Raw genomic sequence first — 12,917 nt, 5'->3', positions numbered from 1 at the left:
GCGCCAGCCAAGGTTGATATGCAGTTAGTGCAAAATATTTGTAACTGCATACAAGACCTGCGATTGCACGTATAAAATTGTTTGTGGTTGTGCTTGTAATTGTTATTGTTGTTGTTGTAATTGTTATTGTTATAGGTGTTGTTGTTGTTGTTGTTGTTGTCGGTTGTTGTCGGTTGTTCGGCTGCTCGGCAGCTCGGCAGCTCGTCAGCTGGCGTTGCCTTGAGTTGGCATTACGAAAAACTCTGCGAGTGCCCCCAAGGACTTGGTTGCATATTTTAGATAAGGCCAAATGTTGGCTGCACCCGGACACATGGACGCAGGCACGGACACGGTAACACGCGCCCAAAAAAAAAAAACAAAGAAAGCCAGATGGGCGTGCCAGGCGGAGGCTGGAGGCAGCTGAAGCTCAGGGACAGGGACATGGCCAAATACATGCACACATGCGCGCAGGCGACAGGCAGCTGTTATTAACTAATTGAATTGCCATTATTCTAGCTGCACTTTGACCTCAGAAAGAGGCGTGCCAAATATAAAAAAAAAAAAACAAAATAAAAAGAGAAATGGCAAATAATAGAAAATGCCATTAGGCACAACTGCCAAACGCACGAAAGACTTTGATGGAGTGACAAAAATAAAAATAAAAAACAGAGAAAATAAATATATAAAAAAAAATGGAATAAAATAAAATGTTATTCTTATGAGCTTTTCTTTTTTTGGGGTACCTTCTTTTTTTGCTGGCCAACGCCAACTGTTGGCCTCTCTGGCAGACAATAGACCCATTAATGGAATGTGCCCGGGCGCACAGCGCGTTAAAGTGCTTCAAATTAAATTGTGCTTACATGCTGCGTGGCCATCCTGGCCTGGCCAATAGGTCGCAGCAGCAACAACAACAACAATAGCAACAACAACAACAAATTGACAAATCGTTTGCAGGCATTGCGGCCAAGACAAGCTAATTAAGTGGCATGCTGCATTTGGGTTAAAGGTCCGCAAGTCTTGGCTGCAACTTCACAAACTCCTACACACACACACACACACACACGCGTGTTCGTTTCCGTGTTGACGACTCGACCTTTTTATTTTTGAATATATTTTCGAGACACTTGCAACGCGAGCTGTGCACGGTCTGGTGTCTGTTGAAGCACTGCTCCAAATGCTGCACGGCCAGCTCGCTTTTGAGGCGCGATAAGGCCAGGAGCCAGAAGCCGAGCCAGAAGCCGACGCGACACGAACCTGCCGACGACTGAATGTAGGTCCCTGTTGCCAAACCGCGCCCGCCGAAGAACAGCCTGCCTTCGTAAGCGCTCAAATGCGAGCGAGTGTGCGTGTGTGTGTGCGTGTGTGCGTGTGTGTGGGCGACTCGTCGTCGTCCTTGTCGCTGAGCAAATTGTGTACGGCTGGCCCTCAAATGCATTTGGCAGAGTTATGCTACAACGTTTTGTTGTTTTCTCTCTCACATTTTTGCCATTTCCACCCATTTTCCACCCAATTTTCGGAGGCAGCAAACATACAACTTTGTAGGCTTTCAAAATTCGAAGGACCACATTTGGCAATACACAAGGTTAAACAATTGCAAAATGTCAGGGAACGCGAACGAGAGACCCTGAGAGCCGAGCTGATGCTGGAAAAGCGAAAAGGGAAAACTTCGAAAAAGGAAAACTCATTTGATGCCATAATCAAACATGTTGTTGTTGCTGCCCATTCTTGTAGTAAATACGTTTATTATGCCATTTGAATGTTTGCCCCTTTTTTAGCGAGGGGTGTGCCTTGTATGTGTGTGTGTGTGTGTCTACGTGTGTGTGTGTGTCTATTGCTATTGTTGCACAGCCGCAGGAAACAAAACAAAAGCAACAAGCCAGGCCAGACTCTTGGCTATTATCATTGCAGTTACGCACGGGCGCCCACGGCGTATACGCAATTTCCGTTAAGTTGTGCCATTATTGTTGTTGTTGTTGCCGCTGCCTTTTGTTTGTCCTGCCAATTGCCGTTTTTCTGATGGCTTCCTTCCAACAACTGTTATTTTTGCGTTTCCTCAACAAAAATCTCAAGTCGTTCTGGTCACAAGTTCGCAGATGTTTTGGCCAAGCGCTGTGCCATAAGCTGGGTCAGCAATTCCCTGCCCCAATGGCGACAAACTTTGACCCGAATCGCCCTTTTCCTCTTGTTTTTGCATTTGTTTAAAGTTTAATGGCAGTTTTCGAGTTTCAGTTTTGTTTATTGCTTAGCTCGTTAGCATTCATATTTAGCGTGTTTAAATACACTCACTCGGCCAGCAGCGAGTAGCAAGACTCGGACTCGGAAAAGAACTCACTCAGACCCAGAGTGCGAGTGCGAGTGAGAGTGCGAGCGAGAGCGCGAGTGCGAGTGAGAGCGCGAGTGAGAGTGTGAGAGCAATAGCCACCCCGCTGGATGCGCGCGCGCTCTGGCAACAGCTGTCTTTCCTGCTGGGCCAGGCAAAGGTTCAAAAACCTTGTGCTTGGTTCAACACACACAAACAATGCGATGCCAGCAACTACACTGTACAAAATTTCGATTTCAAAGTCTCATAAGTTCGTCAAAATAAAGAAGATCATTTTGTTCAAGATTTTAGCACTAGATTTATTCAGCAGCTCATTCGTAAACATTTATAAAATTATATATAGAAGAATTATAATTAATTATAAATAAATTAATTAATCAATTATTTTTGGGAATTATACATATAAATAATATAAAAAAAGTTTTTGGAATTCGTTTGTAAGTTGGCCAACTAAGAATAAAACACAAAATTTTATAAAAATCGGAATGACTTTATTTTTCCGGCTTTATTACCTTGTGTAAAATTTTATAATTTAATATAATAATATATAGTCCTTCGCAGTCTTAAGACTTCAAACATTTTTTAAATTAAACTGTTTTTTATGATTGATCTGCATACAAATTTGATTGCCATTTGAAAATATAATATTTTCGAGTATTCTCTATTTCCTGGTAATCTCCCCAATTCATATTGGAAAATTATTCTGCTATTTTATTATTATCAATTGTGGTGTTAATACTAGTATAAGACACTATCATAAAAGAAAAATTCTAAGGTTGCTCATATTTTTGTTTTAATTATCCCAAAAAACTCTTCAACGTTTGTTACACACATAATATATTCCCATTTTTCGATGCAACAATTGATTTATGTAAGTATAACAGTATAACAGAAGTAAAAAGAAAAAACACATTCGAACGCCGCGCCCTAATTTTATAGAAATTTCCAGCAACAAAAGTCTGGCAAGCCTGAGCGCCAGTTCAGCCCGTTGTAACGATCTCGCTCGCACAATTGTGGTCTGGCAACACTATTTGTAAATTGAAAAAATAAAAAATATTTATTTTGGGACGCCCTATTTGAAATACTCTACCAGCTGCTTATGCTATGTTAAGGGTACCTAAATTTTAGGGCTGATTAGTTGAATGTATGTATACCTGGCATACCTTGAAAAGGGACCATTTTTTGTTGATCCTAAGCCAGCTTAACAAAGGCAATTACACATGTGAAATTTTCTGGGAAACTTGTGATTTCTATAACAAAGGAGCCATGTCCATGGGCAGAGTATATAAAGCAGTGAGGCACGTAGGCAGCGAACACAGCAGTGTATTCACTCACACCTTCGGAATACATTTGTCGCACACAAGGGAGACGAATCGATTTTTCGAAGCGTCGAGAAGGCATCTGCCACCGGGTATAAATAGAGCTCGCAGCAGGCATCGCACTCATTCGAAAAAAATAAGTGCTCAAGTGAAGTTCTCTCGTGAAACTGAAATTTAGTTTAAAAAAAAAAAAAGTTGATTTTGATATAAGTGCTAATCTTTACATTAGTTGTTACACACATACCATGCATATATATTGTTCAACGGCGATGAAAAAGTGTGCAGAAACATTTGGAAAGTCGAAACTGCGGAGCTATAACATGGCACGAAGGCTGAAATAATTGCTACTATGGGTTTTTCAAGCATTTCTGCTCTGAACAAAGAAAATGAAATCAGCAAATCAGCTCGTCGTCGTCATCAGCGTGGGCACGTCAGGCGTTTTCACAAATCGGCGAAATATGGGGCCACACGAGAAACCAAACTTGGCGGTGCGAAAACCCAAGTTTTTCATCTTTGGCTAGAAAGTTGCACTGTAGGCAGGCTCTCTGAGGCAGATGCCAGGCGTTTGAAATTGCTAGCCGGAGTGTGCGGAGTGTGTGTGTTGTCCTGGACTTGAGAGGAGTTTGGATAGGAAGCCAGGTATAAAACGCAGCGAAGACAGCTTGTTCTCTTGTTATATACGTAAGCAAATATCTAAGCTTAAGGCGTAGTTTTTATTGCCAGTCAATTTTTCAATTCTATTTTCAAAACGTTTCCGAACGTGTGACGTCAGCGTGTTTTTTTCTTGCTTTACTTAAGTAAACGTTTGTACAAATTTCTCTTCGAAATGAACAAATTTGCAAATATTGTGTAATATTCGTATTTGCAATTTCTGTATTGCGTAATATCGTTTTTTTTCGACGCTCCTAGCATAAAATCCACCCCATGCAGAGCCATGAGTCATCTTATTTTTGTCTATACATGAAACTTCTCGACTGTTCTTATGTGTAACACCCAAAGAAGAGCAGTTGGCCTGCTCTAAAAATAACGCGCATTGTATTTGCATGTATATATATATACAACTCGTATACACATTCTATCTCGCTTGCACTTACGTACAGATGCCTTTGCGTGGCACAGCAGCTGCGCAATGAACTCGCCCCGTGGTGAGTTACATAGTTATTGGACCCGCCTTTGTTGTATTGATTTGACTCTTTCCACCTCTTCTGTACGTATACGTATAAGTGTTACCATCTCTACACAAGTATCTCTGGAAAACGTTTTTTTTTTTCGAACGGGCGCTTTTATTGGCAATTTACATACTAAATTAAGTTCTTTAGCCCTTTAAAAATTCTAGTTGTTAATCTTATTTAATTAACTGCCATTTTGATAATTGTTTTACACGTTAACCAAGCAATATGTATTTCTTTCTCTAAACTTTATAGTTGGGCGTTGAAAGTTGATACGCGATCGATCGATGTTGTAACTCGAATGCAATGCGTGCGAAAGGGCATTACAACAGCTGAAATATGCTGTTGGTTTGGCCCCGTTAGCCGTGTGGCGAGAGTATATCTGAACTGCGACTGTGTGTGTGTGTCGCTAACCTACACAGGGGTACTAAACATCGTTTTTATCAGATTGATTGCGTGGATTGAATTTATAGGAACCTGTATATCGACTTCTCTGCTCTACTACTATGACTTGTTCAAAACAAAGGCGCACAATTACATATACGTTTATATACGGCCTTCTATTATTTACCTAACATCATCGAACCGTTATCAATACCGATCAAACAGATATATAACACTGTACTGACATCGATCGATAAAGATAAATATCTCGTATCTGGATTAGCAACTGAACGAACGAGCTGATCGGTAGTTCGTTTTATGCAGCACAAATTACAAACTATATTCCTGTTATTTACTTATTTTTTGTTGTAAACATAAAACATTTGCTAGTACACGACATGTGCGACTTAAGTTCTTAAATACCTGAAACTGTTAAAGAAAAAAAAATATTCTGTTTTTGTACACAACCCAAGATTTAAGAAAATTTGTCCATTTATTGTTGTAAATATACTTGTCCATACAAACCAGTTATATAGATAATGAATGAAGAATATAAGAAAAAAAGAATGAGCTCATCAATACAGAAAAAGAAGCTACAAACAAAAAAGAATAAAAGAAATCGAAGAAGACCAATAAATTTCGAAACAATTGTTCGCCATATTTTTATTTTAAGCTAAAATTCTATACAAATTTCAGTCTAATCATCGTACAAATGGAGGAAGGGCCACTCTCAAAATCCCATACAGGTTTATTTACACGAAAATTATGCGTATAGAAAAATATGAATTTCCCTTTTCAGTTATAAGGTTTGAATCTAAGGTAAACATCGACAATATATATATATATATATACACGAGGCATTCCTTAAATATAAGTACACAATTTAGCCCATACAAAAATTGCGAAAATATAAGGGAAATATAACATCTGAATTTGATGATTTAAAATATAATTAGGATTTTGGTAAATGCTAACAAAAGTTATGCGATAAGCTGCGAAAATGGTTAAATATTCAAATAATATATAAGACACTTCACAACGGCCGTATTTACGCAAATTTTAAAACCCAACAACATTCGACGATATTCCAAAATTTTTTCAATTTTCTTCTAATTTTTTTAACCTTAGTTACGTGTCCTCAATTTTATTTTTACATAGTCCATGTTTTACTAGATATCATCAAACTACATCACAGCGTGAACAGTTCACACAGAAACATCAAATTCACTTCCAATACCAAGCGGAAACTAAAAAACAATACGTACAGAAGATTCAACGCTTCTAATGCTCAACAAAGTACACGGAATTTTTCTTCCACAATGACACAAAAATACCCTTTAATGGTCAAAATGGTTCAGCATAGAGTGGAAAATCCCATCCAATTAATGTCTGGCTACTTCTCAACCTGGAAATTCCCTCCAAAGAATGAATATGAACTTTTCAAGATCGTCTGAAATTGCAACATCTGAATTAATGAGAACTACACGGCAGCCCAAGCATCTATCTACCTCAATGCACCACATTCAATTCAAGCAAAAGCTTCTCAAATAATATTCAATATGTGCCATCCGAGTATAACGTCTACAAAAGATTCATCTGCTTCTCAACTGCTCCTCCATCTACAAGCAACTCAATATCTTCTGCTTCTCAGCTGCTCCTCAACTGTTCCTCCATCTACAAACAACTGATATCTTTAAAATTCATCTGACATTGTTTTTTAAGTTCGATCTTCAACAATTCCAAAAAATTTTTCCCACGTTCTTCATTTGACTGTCAACTTCTACTATTTAATATATCTCGCCCGTGATTACAACCAAATTTTAATTTTAATTTATGATACACAATCTACGAAACATTTTACTCAAACCACGTTGTCTTATATATCTCTATTATAAAACCTGCGTTCAATCCAAATATTTCAATGCTAAACATACAAAAAATTATGAAAACAAATGTCCCCATTAGGTAGATAATACACAAACTGCGGTTCAAAACAAATCTGAAAATCCCCTGTCAACTCCGAAAATGTGAATTCTGGTAAACTCCCATAACACGAAAAAATCCTATACGAAACAGTGATCCATCAAATAATTACAATACAAAACATACAAAAGAGTGTGAAAACATAGAAATTTCCCTATTAGGTAGGTTATACACGAAGCTGCGGTGAATTTGAAAAGAATGGTGTCTTCGGTTAAGAAAGAGTATGAAAACATAAAAATTTCCCTAATAGGTAGTACAACACACATCTGAAACATACAAGAGTGTGAAAACATACACGAAAACTGCGGTGAATTTGAAGAGAATGGAGTACGGTTAAGAAAGAGTGTGAAGACATAGAAATTTCCCTATTAGGAAGGGAAAAACTACGTTGAATTTGAGGAGAATGGTGTGTTCGGTTAAGAAAGAGTGCGAGAACATAGAAATTTCCCTAATAGGTTGTATAATACAAATCTGAAACATTCAAGAGTGTGAAAACATACACGAAAACTGCGGTGAATTTAAAGAGAATGGAGTTCGGTTAAGAAAGAGTGTGAAAACATAGAAATTTCCCTAATAGGTAGGTTATACACGAAAGTGCGGTGAATTTGAGGAGAATGGTGTGTTCGGTTAAGAAAGTGTGAAAACAAAGAAATTTTCCTAATAGGTAGGTTATACACGAAAGTGCGGTGAATTTGAGAAGAATGGCGTGTTCGGTTAAGAAAGAGTGTGAAAACATAGAAATTTCCCTATTAGGTAGGTCATACACAAACTGCGGTGAATTTGAGGAGAATGGCGTGTTCGGTTAAGAAAGAGTGTGAAAATATAGAAATTTCCCTATTATCATACACAAACTGCGGTGAATTTGAAGAGAATGGTGTGTTCGGTTAAGAAAGAGGGTGAAGACATAGAAACTTCCCTATTGGGTAGGTCATACACAAACTACGTTGACTTTGAAGAGAATGGTGTGTTCGGTTAAGAAAGAGTGTGAAGACACAGAAATTTCCCTATTAGGTAGTACAACACAAATCTAAACATACAAGAGTGTGAAAACATACACGAAAACTGCGGTGAATTTGAAGAGAATGATGTTTGGTTAAGAAAGAGTGTGAAAACATAGAAACTTCCCTATTAGGTAGGTCATACACAAACTACGTTGACTTTGAAGAGAATGGTGTGTTCGGTTAAGAAAGAGTGTGAAGACACAGAAATTTCCCTATTAGGAAGGTCATACACGTAAACTGCGGTGAATTTAAAGAGAATGGTGTGTTCGGTTAAGAAAGAGTGTGAAGACATAGAAACTTCCCTATTAGGTAGGTCATACACAAACTACGTTGACTTTGAAGAGAATGGTGTGTTCGGTTAAGAAAGAGTGTGAAGACACAGAAATTTCCCTATTAGGAAGGTCATACACGTAAACTGCGGTGAATTTAAAGAGAATGGTGTGTTCGGTTAAGAAAGAGTGTGAAGACATAGAAACTTCCCTATTAGGTAGGTCATACACAAACTACGTTGACTTTGAAGAGAATGGTGTGTTCGGTTAAGAAAGAGTGCGAGAACATAGAAATTTCCCTTATAGGTAGTACACCACAAATCTGAAACATACAAGAAAGTGAAAACACACACGAAAACTGCGGTGAATTTAAAGAGAATGGTGTCTTCGGTTAAGAAAGAGTGTGAAAACATAGAAATTTCCCTATTAGGTAAGTTATACACAAACTGCGGTGAATTTGAGGAGAATGGTGTTCGGTTAAGAAAAAGAATGAAAACATAGAAATTTCCCTATTATACATAAACCTATTATACATAAACCACGATTTCAACACAAATCTAAAACATAAAATAGTTCGAAAACATAGAAATTTCCCTAATTGGTTGGTTATACACGAAAACTGCGATGAAAACAAAAAACAAAACAAATTTCAAAAAACAAACCCCTTGAGGAGAATACATCTATTTGAATTTTATGATTAATAATACCTTACAATTTTGGTAAATGCGATAATAAGTTATGCGATAAGATGCGAAAATGGTTAAATATTAAGATAATATACACAAGACATCACAACGTCGTATTTCTGTTAAATTAAAGACCCAACAACATAGGATGATCCACAATTTATTCAATTTGCTAATTTATTATGAACTTTATGTCTTCGATTTGTCGTCTTAAATTTTATTTCTTCATAGTCCCAAGTTTTACTAGCTTTCATCAAACTACAACTCAACGAGAAGTTTACAAAGAAATGTCGTTAATCCACTTCAAATATCAAAAAGAAAATACACAACAAAATTGACGGAACATCAAATGCTTCTTATCCTCGACAAAATACACGGAATTTTTCTCCCACTATTGATAAACATACGAACTTCACCTTTACCTTCAACGACACCAAAATACCCTTAAATGGTCCAAATTGCTCAGCATAAAGTAGAACGTCCAATCCAATTAACATCTGTCTACTTTTCAACCTGGAAATTCCCTCCAAAGAATGAATATGAACTTTTCAAGATCGTCTGAAATTGCAACATCTGAATTAATGAGAACTACACGGCAGCCCAAGCATATATCTACCTCAATGCACCACATTCAATTCAAGCAAAAGCTTCTCAAATAATATTCAATATGTATAACGAGTATAACGTCTACAAAAGATTCATCTGCTTCTCAACTGCTCCTCCATCTACAAGCAACTCAATATCTTCTGCTTCTCAGCTGCTCCTCAACTGTTCCTCCATCTACAAACAACTCAACACAACTGATATCTTTAAAATTCATCTGACATTGTTTTTTAAGTTTGATCTTCAACAATTCCAAAATATTTTTCCAACGTTCTTCATTTGACTGTCAACAACTTTTACTATTTAATATATCTCGCCCGTGATTACAACCAAATTTTAATTTTTATTTATAATACACAATCTACGAATCTCCATTATAAAACCTGCGTTCAATCCAAATATTTTAATGCTAAACATACAAAAAATTATGAAAACAAATGCCCCTATTAGGTAGATAATACACAAACTGCGGTTCAAAACAAATCTGAAAACCCCTGTCAACTCCGAAAATGTGAATTCTGGTAAACTCCCATAACACGAAACTTTCACCTTTACGAAACAGCGATCCATCAAATATTTACAATACAAAACATACAAAAGAGTGCGAAAACATAGAAATTTCCCTATTAGGAAGGTCATACACAAACTGCGGTGAATTTGAGGAGAATGGCGTGTTCGGTTAAGAAAGAGTGTGAAAACATAGAAATGTCCCTATTAGGTAGGTCATACACAAACTGCGTTGAATTTGAAGAGAATGATGTGTTCGGTTAAGAAAGAGTGTGAAAACAGAAATTTCCCTATTGCGTTGAATTTGAGGAGAATGGTGTGTTCGGTTAAGAAAGAGTGTGAAGACATAGAAATTTTCCTATTAGGTAGGTTATACACAAACTACGTTGACTTTGAAGAGAATGGTGTGTTCGGTTAAGAAAGAGTGTGAAGACATAGAAATTTCCCTATTAGGAAGGTCATACACGTAAACTGCGGTGAATTTGAGGAGAATGGTGTGTTCGGTTAAGAAAGAGTGTGAAGACACAGAAATTTCCCTATTAGGAAGGTCATACACGTAAACTGCGGTGAATTTGAGGAGAATGGTGTGTTCGGTTAAGAAAGAGTGCGAGAACATAGAAATTTCCCTAATAGGTTGTATAATACAAATCTGAAACATTCAAGAGTGTGAAAACATACACGAAAACTGCGGTGAATTTAAAGAGAATGGAGTTCGGTTAAGAAAGAGTGTGAAAACATAGAAATTTCCCTAATAGGTAGGTTATACACGAAAGTGCGGTGAATTTGAAGAGAATGGTGTGTTCGGTTAAGAAAGTGTGAAAACAAAGAAATTTTCCTAATAGGTAGGTTATACACGAAAGTGCGGTGAATTTGAGAAGAATGGCGTGTTCGGTTAAGAAAGAGTGTGAAAACATAGAAATTTCCCTATTAGGTAGGTCATACACAAACTGCGGTGAATTTGAGGAGAATGGCGTGTTCGGTTAAGAAAGAGTGTGAAAATATAGAAATTTCCCTATTATCATACACAAACTGCGGTGAATTTGAAGAGAATGGTGTGTTCGGTTAAGAAAGAGGGTGAAGACATAGAAACTTCCCTATTGGGTAGGTCATACACAAACTACGTTGACTTTGAAGAGAATGGTGTGTTCGGTTAAGAAAGAGTGTGAAGACACAGAAATTTCCCTATTAGGAAGGTCATACACGTAAACTGCGGTGAATTTGAGGAGAATGGTGTGTTCGGTTAAGAAAGAGTGCGAGAACATAGAAATTTCCCTAATAGGTTGTATAATACAAATCTGAAACATTCAAGAGTGTGAAAACATACACGAAAACTGCGGTGAATTTAAAGAGAATGGAGTTCGGTTAAGAAAGAGTGTGAAAACATAGAAATTTTCCTAATAGGTAGGTTATACACGAAAGTGCGGTGAATTTGAGGAGAATGGCGTGTTCGGTTAAGAAAGAGTGTGAAAACATAGAAATTTCCCTATTAGGTAGGTCATACACAAACTGCGGTGAATTTGAGGAGAATGGCGTGTTCGGTTAAGAAAGAGTGTGAAAATATAGAAATTTCCCTATTATCATACACAAACTGCGGTGAATTTGAAGAGAATGGTGTGTTCGGTTAAGAAAGAGGGTGAAGACATAGAAACTTCCCTATTGGGTAGGTCATACACAAACTACGTTGACTTTGAAGAGAATGGTGTGTTCGGTTAAGAAAGAGTGTGAAGACACAGAAATTTCCCTATTAGCAAGGTCATACACAAACTACGTTGACTTTGAAGAGAATGGTGTGTTCGGTTAAGAAAGAGTGTGAAGACACAGAAATTTCCCTATTAGGAAGGTCATACACGTAAACTGCGGTGAATTTAAAGAGGGTGTGTTCGGTTAAGAAAGAGTGTGAAGACATAGAAACTTCCCTATTAGGTAGGTCATACACAAACTACGTTGACTTTGAAGAGAATGGTGTGTTCGGTTAAGAAAGAGTGCGAGAACATAGAAATTTCCCTTATAGGTAGTACAACACAAATCTGAAACATACAAGAAAGTGAAAACACACACGAAAACTGCGGTGAATTTAAAGAGAATGGTGTCTTCGGTTAAGAAAGAGTGTGAAAACATAGAAATTTCCCTATTAGGTAAGTTATACACAAACTGCGGTGAATTTGAGGAGAATGGTGTTCGGTTAAGAAAAAGAATGAAAACATAGAAATTTCCCTATTATACATAAACCTATTATACATAAACCACGATTTCAACACAAATCTAAAACATAAAATAGTTCGAAAACATAGAAATTTCCCTAATTGGTTGGTTATACACGAAAACTGCGATGAAAACAAAAAACAAAACAAATTTCAAAAAACAAACCCCTTGAGGAGAATACATCTATTTGAATTTGATGATTAATAATACCTTACAATTTTGGTAAATGCGATAATAAGTTATGCGATAAGATGCGAAAATGGTTAAATATTAAGATAATATACACAAGACATCACAACGTCGTATTTCTGTTAAATTAAAGACCCAACAACATAGGATGATCCACAATTTATTCAATTTGCTAATTTATTATGAACTTTATGTCTTCGATTTGTCGTCTTAAATTTTATTTCTTCATAGTCCCAAGTTTTACTAGCTTTCATCAAACTACAACTCAACGAGAAGTTTACAAAGAAATGTCGTTAATCCACTTCA

The 12,917-nt window shown here is 37.0% G+C and overlaps 1 long non-coding RNA gene across 2 annotated transcripts; it reads left to right on the top strand.

Annotated features, from left to right (window-relative positions):
• The first annotated feature begins 3,416 nt into the window (after nucleotides 1-3,416).
• On the top strand, nucleotides 3,417-5,821 carry LOC135436598 (uncharacterized). Of its 2 annotated transcripts, none has more exons than XR_010437552.1 (2): nucleotides 3,417-4,257; nucleotides 5,043-5,821. It is a non-coding gene; the product is annotated as an uncharacterized LOC135436598 (long non-coding RNA). The 2 variants fall into 2 exon arrangements; XR_010437553.1 differs by having other exon boundaries at nucleotides 3,417-4,299.
• The last annotated feature ends 7,096 nt before the right edge of the window (nucleotides 5,822-12,917 follow it).

Source organism: Drosophila montana, unplaced genomic scaffold (genome assembly GCF_035044405.1).
Source record: "Drosophila montana isolate Dmon_TW-CO22-7 unplaced genomic scaffold, ASM3504440v1 contig_3733_1, whole genome shotgun sequence".
Taxonomy (NCBI): domain Eukaryota; kingdom Metazoa; phylum Arthropoda; class Insecta; order Diptera; family Drosophilidae; genus Drosophila; species Drosophila montana.
This window is presented reverse-complemented; position numbering and strand designations above follow the sequence as displayed.